The sequence below is a fragment of the Sciurus carolinensis genome, chromosome 2 (genome assembly GCF_902686445.1).
Source record: "Sciurus carolinensis chromosome 2, mSciCar1.2, whole genome shotgun sequence".
NCBI lineage: Eukaryota > Metazoa > Chordata > Mammalia > Rodentia > Sciuridae > Sciurus > Sciurus carolinensis.
Genome location: NC_062214.1, coordinates 174,461,514 through 174,474,327, shown reverse-complemented (window position 1 = coordinate 174,474,327; position 12,814 = coordinate 174,461,514). Strand labels below are relative to the sequence as shown.

The window sequence follows — 12,814 nt, the reverse complement described above, 5'->3', positions numbered from 1 at the left end:
AATCCCTGCCAGGGATCTTGGAATAACTTCCAGGTATTTCAAAGCTCCATGATTTATTTCGTCCACACCTCAGATCCCATTTTCACCAGCCAGCGGAATAGTCTAGTCAAGCTGCTTGCCACAAAGACGCCTTCTTCCTGTAGACTTTACCCCGATGGCCACTGCAGTAACCAGGAAAGTGCGATCTGTCACTCCCTAGAAACAAAGATCTTTTCCCTCCTACTCCCCAGGAGAATAGGAGAACATCTTGACTGTAATAGCATTGTCCCCTGCCAAGTTTCTGGGGGGGAAAAGGAGGAGGAGAAGGGGCACAAAGAGAGAGAAGGGGAAGGGAGGAGGAGGAGGGACACTGAAGGAGGAGGAGGAAGAGAAGGAAGGGCAGGAAGGAGCACCATGCTTTGCTAGTACCTGGTAGCCAAGAAGCATTGAACAGCTAGCTATTGACTGAATGAATGATCTAATTAAATATTTTCCATTACAGTGGATTGTGGTTTTCTTTTCTTATAACAAAGAAACTTGACCTTATTTTTGTCTGTGTCACATATTAATTTATCATCCAATTTCTTGTGACTTTGGCATCAGTTTAAGCATAAAACATAGTTGGCTTGACAGAGTAGTACAAGCAATTTGTTTCTGGAGTCTTATCATTGGTAAAAGAAAAAGCTTCTCTTTGGCTGATGATAGTTTTAACTGCAAAAATCCCGTGGCCGACCACAGTTGCAGGAAGAAGGAACAATTTGTTTTGCAAACTTACAGATTATGCCCTCATCTATGTTTCTAATCTCAAGAATAGCTATCTCAAATAGACCCTAACATATCTAAAACTTTTGGAAAATTAATTCTAAAGTGCCACATACATGCAAGTGTTGGTATCAGGTGGGAAGGAAGAAACTTGTTGACTGAACCTGTCTCATTAGCATCAATGACATAAAATTAAAAACTGGGGACCCTTGAACATATTTTTATTTCCTACCTGCTTCTGAACTTCTGAATTATTTTTCAGAATAAAATGCATTTTATATTTGCTCTAATAAACTGATTTGTAGAGAGGAAAAAATAAAGAGGGGTCTTCTTTAGGGAAAATCCCAGTGGAAATGTTTTATAAAGTGCCAAGTGCTATACCTATAGAACACAAGATTAAGATGATAGCGTTTATGTTCTTACACGAGAAAGGTGCTGGCCAGCCCCTACCCTCACAGATGTATGCTGTAATTAAGCCAGTCCCTTCGGTGAGCTCCCCGCCGCTCTGCACGATGTCATTAAGAATGGATCAGCACCGATTCCAGACGAAGCCTCCAGGTTCGGAGCAGGGCCATCCATAACATCTTTATTCTTCATAGGCGATCAGGAACACGAGGCCGCATAGAATTCCTGACATAGCAGGGTTCGCCTTCCAAGAAGGACAAGACAAGGCAGGAGGGGAAACTGCCCAAGGACCAGGGAGAATTTAGAAAAATGGGTAAAAGGCAGTCACCAACACAAGATTTAATACGGATAAACACCGGTAATACACTTGTCAGCAATGACCCTCGGCGAGTCACAGACTGTAGGCTCGCTGGTGGCAGAGTAGTGATGCAGAGAGACACCTGGGGTCAGCGCCGATAGCACATTAAACACGGGCATCCCCCGCTGGCATGATAAACACTGCTTTGGGGTAATTCCGCCAGGCCCAGCAGAGCAGGGAGCAGCAATAATTCCTCTTTACTCTGCCGACGGAGGCGCAGATGGAGGCTTACAGTCCGCCCTAGGGGACTTGTTTCGAAAGCGTTCCGGAAGGGTGATGCAGAGGAGACTGGAGGAAAGGAGGTGTCGAAGGGCTCTGGCATCGCCTGAGCCCCCCAAGGAGGGATGGGTGGTCCCCGCCCACCAGAGGACAAATATCTGGGGGCAGACACTGTCGCTCACAGATGGTGGTGTCTCCCAGGCCTCCTGGCGGCCTCCAGCTTTCTGTTTGTCAGCGCAGCCTTACTGAGGTTCAGGAGGGACACTCCCCAGACCCCTTCCTTTCCCTCCCCTCTGGTGCTGCTTCATGGTGTGATTTCTTTCTACACCTTCCAGAAAAGACATGCACAGGGAACAGGCCGCGAAGGCTCCTTGAGGTTGGGTGTTAGGTGGCGGCAGGCACCGTGGCACGTGGTGCGCCATGCTTGGCCTCTCTCCTGTTCACTGACCGGCCTTCAATCCCCTCCATTCCTGGGGCCTGCACCTCCCCAAATGTCGGCGTTTAAGGCTCGCCTCGCGGCTCTGTTTTCTAGAGAACCAGGGTCAAGGCAAAGGCTGAACCAGCAAGCGACCCAGGGCTACTGGCTGCCCCTCCCTTTAAACTCTTTTATTATTTGCTGCCCCCAGGGAGGGGGCTGAACCAGTGTAGTGGCTGATGGATTATTATTAGTCACCACACCAGCTACAGAGGCCCAGGGACCTTGCTCCATCCACTCAACCACCACCCATTTCAGTTGCCAAGGTGTGCAGGTCAATGGTGGCACCCAAGGCCACGCCAGTGTCTGCCCGGACCCCCTGCTACTCTCTGCTTTCCTTCCTGTCCTGCCGTTCCCTGGAGGGCAAGGACCTATCGGGCTCTCCTTTCCGGTTCCTCTGTCCTGAGGGACATGGCTGTCCTAAGTGACCATCTTTCCCCTACCTGCACACTTCCAACGGTAACTCCAACTTGCTTTGGCTTCAAGCCAGAGGAGCATCAAGTGACAGTGGCTTCAGAGCCTATTATCTCATGCAGCAAACATTGTGGGGACTGAAGTTCCATCTTTTTGTCAGTTCATCATGCTCTCCGCTTGTCCTGCCACAGTTGAAGGCAGGACAAGTTCTTGTGGCCCCAGGTGACACTTCTCACCCAGTTGTCCAAGCCCAGGAAACGGGTGAACGCAGGTGAGCATTTATGTTGAGGGAAATGTCACTCCTTATTTCTCCAGCTTATTTTTTTGCAGGGGGTACCAGGGATTGAACTCAGGGGCACTCGACCTCAGAGCCACAGTTGCAGCCCTATTTTGTATTTTATTTAGAGACAGGGTCTCCCTGAGTTGCTTAGCACCTCGCTTTTGCTGAGGCTGGCTTTGAACTCACCTCACGATCCTCCTTCCTCAGCCTCTGAGCAGCTGGGATGACAGGTGTGCGCCACCACGCTGGCTTCCAGTTTACTTTTTATGTGTTTGTTTGCTTTGACTTGCATCAAGTCCTGAGGAAGATCTTTCCAGGGAACTCCCATCCCCCACCCCAGAGGATGTACTCTCACTTATTGGTCAGAATCCAGTCACAGATTCACCCCAAGCCAATCACTGTCAAAAGAGAAATGGCCCACCATGATTGGCTTAAAATATGTTCACGCCCTGAAGGAAGAGGAGAGCTTTAATTTTCCAGGGCACATTGATATTTAATAACAAACAAATCCACTTTTGATAGAAGAGGAGGCAGAGGTGACTTTGGGGGGGGCAACCAACATTTTCTGCTGCAGCTGGTGGAGTCTCATGGGCAGGGAGGTGGGAACAGACCAGCCTGTGGGCACCACAGAGCATCCTCTTTATTGTCCATTCCTAACTATACATTCCATCCCTCACAGAAAAGTGAGGAAGTCACACATACAAACACAAACACAGATACACAAGCTACACGCATGCTTCCAAAGTAGATTGGCAATAGTTCAGAATCATGCAAGTACGCTTAAAGCGCATTTCAGAGGCTCAGAGGCTGCAGTGCTACGTATCTCTGTGTTCAAACAGTAGACTCAAATAATGAGAGCGTAGTGATTTTAAAGATAAAGAACCTGAGCTGCTTCAGTCTGCCCGTTCTGTATGATCACCTGGAATTTTTTACTCTGTGTGTGTGTGTTGCTCGGGAATCAAACCTGGGCCTCATGCATGCTAGGCAAGCACTCCATCACTGAGCTACACCCTCAGCTCCTACCTGGAAATTCTGTTTGCACTTAAAATAGAAACCAATGAAACAGAGAGGGAACTGTGAGATATAATGTTGATAAATTCAAACATTAGTTCATACGTAACTAATTTTGCTGAAATTGAAATACCTTAAAAATTGAAATTTATTCTTCATTTTGAATTGTTTATGGTTTAGTTTTGGATTGATCAACCAATTAGGAAAACAGCGATTATTATTTATCATTGTGTGATTATCACTAGAATAGTTCTGGTGTACAGGGAGAACGGTGGTTGAAAATGATCCAATCCAAGGGTCAAACACTTGAGGTGCAGCAGCTACACCCCACCTTCCTTGGGTCCAGTTACTCCTGTTTCTTCCTATCCTCCAGCTGGGTGGGTGATTCTGAGAAATAGAAAAGGGAAATAGTTCACAATTCCCTGGGACGTTTTTAAGAGAACTGACCCCCAAATAAATAGGCAATGACCAACCTTGAGCCCCTGAGTCTAGAAATCCCCTGTGCATCATTTGCCCAGCTACTCCATCTTTCTCTAACTGAATAATCCTGCCTTTTATCACACCAGCAATAAAGACAGAAATTCTATTTCTTCTTCAATTGTGGTTGGTTTTCCTGGTTTTTTGACTGATCACTAAAAACGTAGCCTTTTCATTCTCGACCCCCTTTTCATGGTGCATGAGTAGCATACAACTATCTCGTGAGTCTTCAGACTCTGGCTGCAGATGGAGGGGACATGGGAAAGCCAGCACAGCCTCTGAGCATCTGCTCAGTGCCAGGCACTTGGTTACCTAGGGTAACCAAGCCCACCTCACTTCCAAGGTGGGTACCATCGTCCTCCTTTCATGGACTAAGAAGACAACTGAAGTTCTGAGGCTAAGTGGTTTGAGGCCAGAAGGCAATCTGGAATTAGAACCCAAGTCAAGTTCACCCCAAAACTGTCTGTTGGTTCCTCCATGTCACCTCAACCGATGTCATGCCAGTCCAGCATCTTATGACTAAGGAAGAGAATTTTTGTGGCCTAGCTTAGTTCCATCCAACTCAAAAGAGGACCTTCTGGAATGCAGCTTCCGGGGGGCCCATGTGGGTCGGGCCCATTCCCATCCTAGGTACCTAGCAAGACATGTCCATTCGGAAAGGAACGTTGTTTCAAGTGGGAATGAGGTCCGCTCTCAGCTCTGGAGGGAGACAATGTGAGAAAGGATGTAATGTTGGGGAAGAAACCAACTGATTTCATGGAATAGTGCCAGAGGGTCTATTTTAACTTTCTATGACTTGGACAAAGTGAAGGGCGGCCGGAAGAAGAAGGAGGAGGTGACGAAAAGGAAGACCATCTACTGCCAAGCAAAATTTCCCCATTAAGGCCAATTTGCTTGGTTGGATCAGATTCAAATGGCAGCAATTCTGAAGCCAGCTGGATGCCCTCGCTGGGTTTCTGTGTATGCACCCAAGAAATGAGGAGTCCCCTCTGGAAGAAGAATAAATTCCCGGATAAAATAAGGAGGGCTCATTACCTCTTGTTCCTTCACTTTCCGACTACAAAGGCCACAGCCAGAATATATGGGGGGTTTTATTATCCCATTTCTTCCAACATCGATGGACACACCTTTTCTTTTGTTCCTGGATCCTCACTAACCTCGCCACTTGAGCAAGGAGATTCACTTCTTGCTCCCATTTTCAAAGGATGGACTAGAGGGTCTTTACAGAGACTGAGTTCCTTGACAGCTCTCAGTCTCTTGGATTCACCAAGGAGAGAGTCATCCACAAGCAGAAGTGTGTTTGCCTAAATTGCAAAAGCATCATTTGAAAGCAGTGATTGTCAAACTTTCAAAAAAGAGCCCAGTCATACTTTAGACGGAACTGTGTGTAGAAACCTGATACAGCAGCAAAAAAGTAGTGCTCTGGTTTAGGCCACCGGGAAGAAAGGACCATCCTATTCTCAGTGACCCTTCCTCCCGCCCCAGGAAGCCTGTGAGCCATCTCAATACAGTCCCCAGGTCTCTTTGAAAATCTAAATGGTATCTCTGAAATCCATATTCTTTATAAACAGCAAGAAAGGGAGAGAAATAAGGAGAGGAGAAAGGAAAGAAGGAAGAAAGGATGGATGAGGGAGGGAAGGAGGAGTCACTACAGCACACCAGACCCAGTCCTAGAACAGCAACCGCTCTGTCCCCGCTGGGGTCATGTTAGAGGAGGCCTTGGGAAAGTCAGCAACTGCCCTACCCTCACCCCTTCTTACGTCAACGTCCTCTGCCAGTCACTCAGTATGAGCTGGCTGGTGGCTGGCTTTGCTGCACAAATATCATGAGTACCAAGCCCATTCATCATCTCAGGTAGTGTGGCTTGGTGGTTCTCAACCAGGGTCACAAGGTCCTTGTGGATTTCAAGTCAGGCATGGAGCGCTGTTACTAGGAATGTTGATGTTGGCAAAGAAGAACACAACTCTGGAGTCTGGCAGACCTGAACTCAAATCCTTTTTCCCACCCTGCGTTAGCAACATGACCCTGGACACCATGTACCTCTCCGTCCCTGTGTCCTTGACCTATAAAGCGGTTCGTGGCAGGGTCGCGTGTTCGCACACTTCGCATGTGCCTGACGTGTACCAAGGGGTCAACCTACGAGGTGCCCCTCCTTTCCTGAGTAGAGGTTCCAAGCTCAGCTCTGGGGAGAGGGAGCCTGGCCCTCTCCGCAGTGTTCTCCACTGCCACACGCCCAATGTCCACATCGCACTTAAACTTGGTAAGACTCAGCACCCCTAGAGCAGAGTGCAACTGAGGCATTAGCTAGTGGCTGATCCTATTCACTCCGACGGCCCACACGAGAGCTGGGCACATGCTTTTCTCTGCCCCGTCCCACCTCCAGACCATGGAGGGTTGAGCGCATCCTCCCAGATAGGACTGGGGCGTGGCCAGACATAGCCTCTGCCACCTTCCCATGAGCTCCCCAGCCATGTAACCCAATGGCGGGTCCAGCTTGGTGAGCCACAGAATTTCACACAACGTCAAGGGTAAGGCCACATCGTCAGGACCATCGTGTGACGCCTTAGGTCTGTTTTGAGTCTTCATTGTCATTCAGACACGGAGTTTCGCAGCAACCCAACACCATCCCTGCAAATCCTGTCTCCCGCCCAGACAACCCCAAAAGCGTATATATTACTTCTATCCCTTAATCTTGGAAGAAGAGTCATCAATATGTAAAAATCCAAACACTAACCATTTCTGCTGCAGAGGAGTTTTGGGAGGCAATGGAGGGACGGGAGCTATTTAATCTCCCACCCGAGCTCACCTTGCCTCAAGGTGTACAGGCGGGGAGCTGACTGCCTCGGGCCCCCTTCTTACCCAGCCTCGCATCTCAGGTCACCTCTCAATGCAGCCATCTTGAATGGCATCAGACAACAGCCCGGACAGAAAGATGAAGCCACTGGCCCTACCTGCCTGGACACTAGGCCACCAAGTCATCTGGGATGTGATGTGAGGTCTGAATGAGCTGAACACAGAGCCAGCTTCCAATAATGTGAGAGAGCTCCCTGCCCAACAGCTGCCGGGGCAGTCGGGAGGAAGAACCTCCAAGCAGGACAGAAGTCATGCCAAAGGTGAGCGCGCAGAAGGCCTTCTGACGTTTCAAAGCCCTTCCTGGATAGCCTCTCCTGGACTTGCTCACGCTCAGTCGAAGGCAGGCAGTGCCTCCCTCCCACCTGCTGGGTGATGTGAGTAGGGCCATCCACCTTCTGCAGCCCTCCTGGGTCCCTTCTTGGTGGGGTGGTGGGGTTGCAGAGTGAATCAAAAGATATGAAACATGTCCTTGGACAGTGTGAAGCAGCCCAGAAAGGTAGCCAGTACCCACAGATCTGAGACCAGGGTGGCCGAGCGACAGCACGTCTTCACCCTCTAAGTCGGTCACGGTCACGGTCACGACACAGCCTGTGATACAGCAGTCTGCAAGGGGAGGTGCCCAACACATGAAACCAAGAGAAAGGTGGCCTCTGCCTCCTCTCCCCCCACCCGTCCTCCGTGCCCTGGAAAGGCAGGAGCTGTTCATCTAATTGGTCTTTAGACTTGCTGGGGACTCTCTCGGGACCACAATCTGAGAACACAGTGGTGGGCCACTGTGCTCAAGGTTTGCTCATCTGCCCCGGGGTGCTCTCTTGCCCATGCCAGCTTCAGGGCCTCCCGCTTCCTACAGACAAAGTCATCTGTTCCTGTTCTCCCTTTCTATAGTTGGAATGTGTCCCCGAAGTTCATCAGTTGGGAACTTAATCCCATTGCAACGGTGTTGAGAGGTGCGACCTTGAAGAGGCTCCTAGGGCATGAGCTCTTGCTCATCTACCTTCTGCCATGGGATGATGCAACGAGAGGCCCTTGCCATTTATAGGCCCCTCAGCTGTGGACTTCCAGACCTCCTAAGAAATAAACCTCTGTTCTTTATGGAATTCCCAGTCTCTGGTATTCATAAAACAGACTAGAACATTCGCTCCTCTTCCAATCCCTCTGTGTGCAACTGAGCAGACCAGGGTCTTTCCAGAGACTGTGGGGATGTGCTGCACAAAACCAGACTGTCACTATCAGGCAGGACACAGAGTGGAGCAGTGTACCAGGGCAACAGGGAGGCAGGCTGCCAGCAGGAAGCTCTCCAGCTTGCCACACTCACCCAGGAAGGAAAGAAGAGAACCCTTGGCATGTATATCCCTGCTCAGGGACCTCAAACCCTCCAGGAGTATTCTCAGGCAATTGGAAACTAGGCCCTGGTAACCTGACATGAGCCTTATTTCCAACTTTTCTCCTTCTTTTTCTATTATGCTTCTTTGGAAAAATTAGAAAATAGGGAGAGGTAGGGTCCGATGGTTCCTGGATCTAGCCATACCTGAAGACAGAATCTGCCCTAGAAATAGCAGATATATGACTTTCCGGGGCTTCTGATCTGTGAACTGTGTTTCATTGACTCCCAAGGGTCCTGGAAAATATGGGTCCCAACACATTGCTTCCTGGATTTTTCCTGCACAGTGTCTCCCTCTCCTCCCAAACACTCCTGCCTTCTCCAAAGCCTACCTCCTGAACCAACCCCTCCCTCAACCCCATGTGTCTCCCGGCTGTACCTTGCAGCCAGCTCAGGGTCCCCACCACTGGCACTTCCTCAGGGGGTCCTGAGAGGAGGTGATGGTGTGCCCCTTGGGCTCTGCCTGTGCCATGGTGCAGGCTCTGGACGTGGGCTGCAATCCTGACTCCTCTGTTACAAGCCGTGGGACTTTGGGCAAGTTACTCAACTCTGAGCAATGTGGATAATGACCGCACTGATGGCCCAGGTGGTCAGGAAGATAAAACGAGACAAGACGCAGAAGCTCTCTGCGTCCTGCCTGGCATAGAGTAATTGCTCAATAAATGTTTAATGCTGAAACAGGCAGACAGTTGTATTTAAAGATATAATGCCAATAGTTTTAATTTGTGCATCTCCCCGTGCCTGAATGAGTTTGCCTCTGTGTCCTTTTTGTATCCAGCAACAGTCATACAGGTTGAGTCTCCCTTATCTGAAACTGGGACCGGATGTATTTTAGAATTTTGGAATAGTTGCATATACATAATGAGAAGTCTTGGGGCGGAGACCCATCTAAACATGAGATTCACTTGGGCTTCATAAACACCTTATACACGTAGCCTGAAGGTAATCTTATACAATATCTTCAGCAAGCCTACATTTTGACCGTGACCTGTCACATGAGGTCAGGTGTGGAATTTTCCACTTCTGTTGTCACATTGGTGATTAGATAGTTTCAGATTTTGGAACCTTCTGGTTTTGGATTTTTGGATTAGGAATGCTGTATCAGCTTAGGCTAGAGTTTTGGGAAGGTGTCAATAAGGTGAGTTAGCATCAACTCATTCTGCATAGATCACAGTGCCAGATGACTCCAGGCACCGACATCCTCTTAGACAATAGATATTATCATAATCAAGACCTAACAGCAGCTTCATTTTACAGAAGGAAGAAAATGCCCTGATATTCATCAGCAATGGCCCTCCATTTGTGAGATCTTTGATGGCTCACATTTATTTAAAAGTTTATTATTTAAAGGCAATAAGCAGGGGCTGGGGTACAGCTCAGTGCCAGAGCTCTTGCTGAGCACGTGTGAGGCCCTGGATTCCATCCCCAGCACTGCAAAAAAATAAAAATTTAAAAATAAAAAGAACCAAAGGCAATTAACATTTATTGAGTTTACAGGATTATTTTAGGGCATTGGTTCTCAAAGAGGGTTCCACAGGCCAGCAGCATTAGCCTAGGCAACTTAGCAAGATGCTGTTTCAAAATAAAAAGTAAAAAAGGGCTGGGGATGTGGCTCAGTGGTTAAGTGTCCCTGGGTTTAATAACCAGAACCAGCAGTGGGGGGTGGTGGGACCTCCAGGTTGGGAACCACTAAAGTTTTCACAAATAGCAAATATTGCAAGTTCTTAAGTCTATCTTCTTATAGTCCATATCTTCAGCTTCAAAGAATCCCAGAGAAAACAACTTTTAAAACCAGTATCTATGTATACATTTATTTATTTATTGGTACTGGAGATGGAACCCAGGGCCTCATGCATGCTAGGTAAGTGCTCTACCACTACAGCCCCAGTCCTTTTAATTTCATTTTGAGACAGGGTCTCACTAAGTTGCTGAGGCTGGCCTCAAACGTGGGATCCTCCTGCCTCAGCCTCCCAAGTAATTGGCATTACTAATTTTAAATTAAGAGGACATTTTAGGGGGGAAAACCACCAGCTACTGTCCATGCAGGCTGCATTTCTCATGTCATTGGACACAAGTTGATCACCATTTTTTTTTTTTTTTTTTTGGTGGTGCTAAAGATCACAGGCCAAGCACACGTCTGTACCCCCAGCGCTGTTTTTCAACTTTTTATTGAAGTCCAGCACACCTACAGGTGGGTTCACCGTCCTGGGGTCGTTAACTCGGGCTTCATCAGCAAGCCCCTGGGCCCTGCACCCAGAGTCAGAGGTCAAACATTGCCAGACCCCATCCTCACTCCTGCCCGCTCACTCCTTCTTAATTTCAGGAGTATTTTAAACAAGGAAATTTATTTCAAAACAAGGAATATTATTTTAAAGCAGGGGAGTTACTCTGGTCACCTCCCTTGCACCAGCATTATTTTAGCTTCACTCATTCCCTTCTGCACGTGCCGCCCACGTGGCTTTGTGTGTTACCTATTATCACGCACAGCGCGGGAGATGCTGCTCCTAACGTCATCTAAAACCATCCGCCACTTCACCAGCGCATCTGGGTGCCAGTGACTCGCCACGCCTCCACGTTGAGGCAGCAGCCCCTGCCTTGCCCTTACTTTTTCTTCTCTGGAATTATTTTACATCCTCAGAAACAGCTCTCAGACAGGCCCTGGGGATTTTAATAGTACTTTAAGAAAAGTACTATTTTTTTTAATACTTGTACTTTAAAAAAAAAATGAAAAGTCAAGTCCCATTTGGGAGAGTACTTTTGTGCATTTCTGAGCTCCTCCCAGCAGCCCCGATTCTCTCTCCCACCACCCTGGGGATTCAGAAGAACACTTTGGTAGCATTGGCAGGAGGGGCGGGCATCAGTAGATGTCCATGGATGGCCTGCAGCAGGCGGGACTCCAGGCGGGACCCAGACAACCTTCTCCGGGGGTTGCAAGTGTCAGGCAGGCGAGGTGGGGGTCCAAGCCTCCCTGGGTACCCCCACAGGACACAGTGGCCATCCACAGTCTCACAGAGCCATTTCCTTAAGAACGAATGAAATCATGGTAGGAGCTGGGGCAGTGAGGGACCACGAAGCTGGACAGAGAGTAAGGTGAGTCCAAACCCACAGAGGTGCAGCTGCCCAGGGCCATCGCAGCGGCCAGCTGAAGAGGCTGGACGGGTGCCGGTACTACTTCATGTGCTTCTTGTTCCCCAGCCTCCAGGGGACCTTCCTCTTCCCTTTGAAATGAGGGTGGTGCCCAGAGGGTAAGATGGGTCTAGAGTGAGCCCAGAGAAGAAAGCAGAGAGCAGGAGGTCTAAGGGGTGAGATCACACAGGGTGACCCGAGCCAGGGGCCACGAAGGACGGCTGGAACCAGAAGAAATCGGGTTGCAGAGTTAAGCTTTTACGTTTCACTCTGGGGACAGCATAGCGTACTGGTTGAGAACACAGGTTTCATCCAGGTGCCGTGGCACATGCGTGTAATCCCAGTGGCTCAGGAGGCTGAGGTAGGAGGATTTTTTGAGTTCAAAGTCAGCCTCAGCAACTTTGGGAGACCCTGTCTCTAAATTAAAGAAAAAAAAAGGGGGGGGGGCCGGGGATGTGGCTCAGTGGTGAAGCCTTCCTGTACAAAAAAAAACAAACAAAAAAACAGAAAACACAAAACCATAGGCTTTAAGAGCTGGGTTCCAGGGACAGATGGACAATCTAAGCAAGCCCTTTAGCCTCTCTGCAGCTCTTTGTCCGTTGGTTGTGGGAGGCATGGTTCTGCCTCCAAGGGTTACTGCGAGGGTTAATGGTCACTCACCGAGGCTGGGACACACTGAGGGCCAAGGCTTTGCTTGAAGACACAGAAGGCAGAGAAAAGGTAAGGAGGTCTGCTCATGCCCTCATGCCACCACTAACCGGGGCCTCTTCCTGACCCCTCCACCCATGATTGCCCCCTCTATTACTGGGGAAGGTTGTAAGGGGCCCCAGCAGGTCAAGTTGGTGACACCTGGTGTTGAACTTCTACCTCGAGCTCCTCAGGGCTCCAGCTGGGCATTGTGGGGAACAGGACCCACCTCAGCTGGGCTGGAGCCCAATAAGCCCCTGCCCTTCCCTCTAGCTGCTCCCCGAGGAGGGGGGAAGAGGCTGCAGAGGAGGGGGCATCTGAACCTCTGAACCCCAGGCACCTGAGCCCAGAGTGGAGGACAGGAGATTGCCGCTCACCGCGGGTCAT

At 49.2% G+C, this 12,814-nt stretch overlaps 1 protein-coding gene across 1 annotated transcript in view; it reads right to left on the bottom strand.

Moving 5' to 3' along the window:
- Positions 1–12,814, bottom strand: part of Esrrb (estrogen related receptor beta) — a 161,612-nt gene that overhangs the window by 109,601 nt on the left and 39,197 nt on the right. The gene's annotated exons all lie outside the window — the stretch shown is intronic.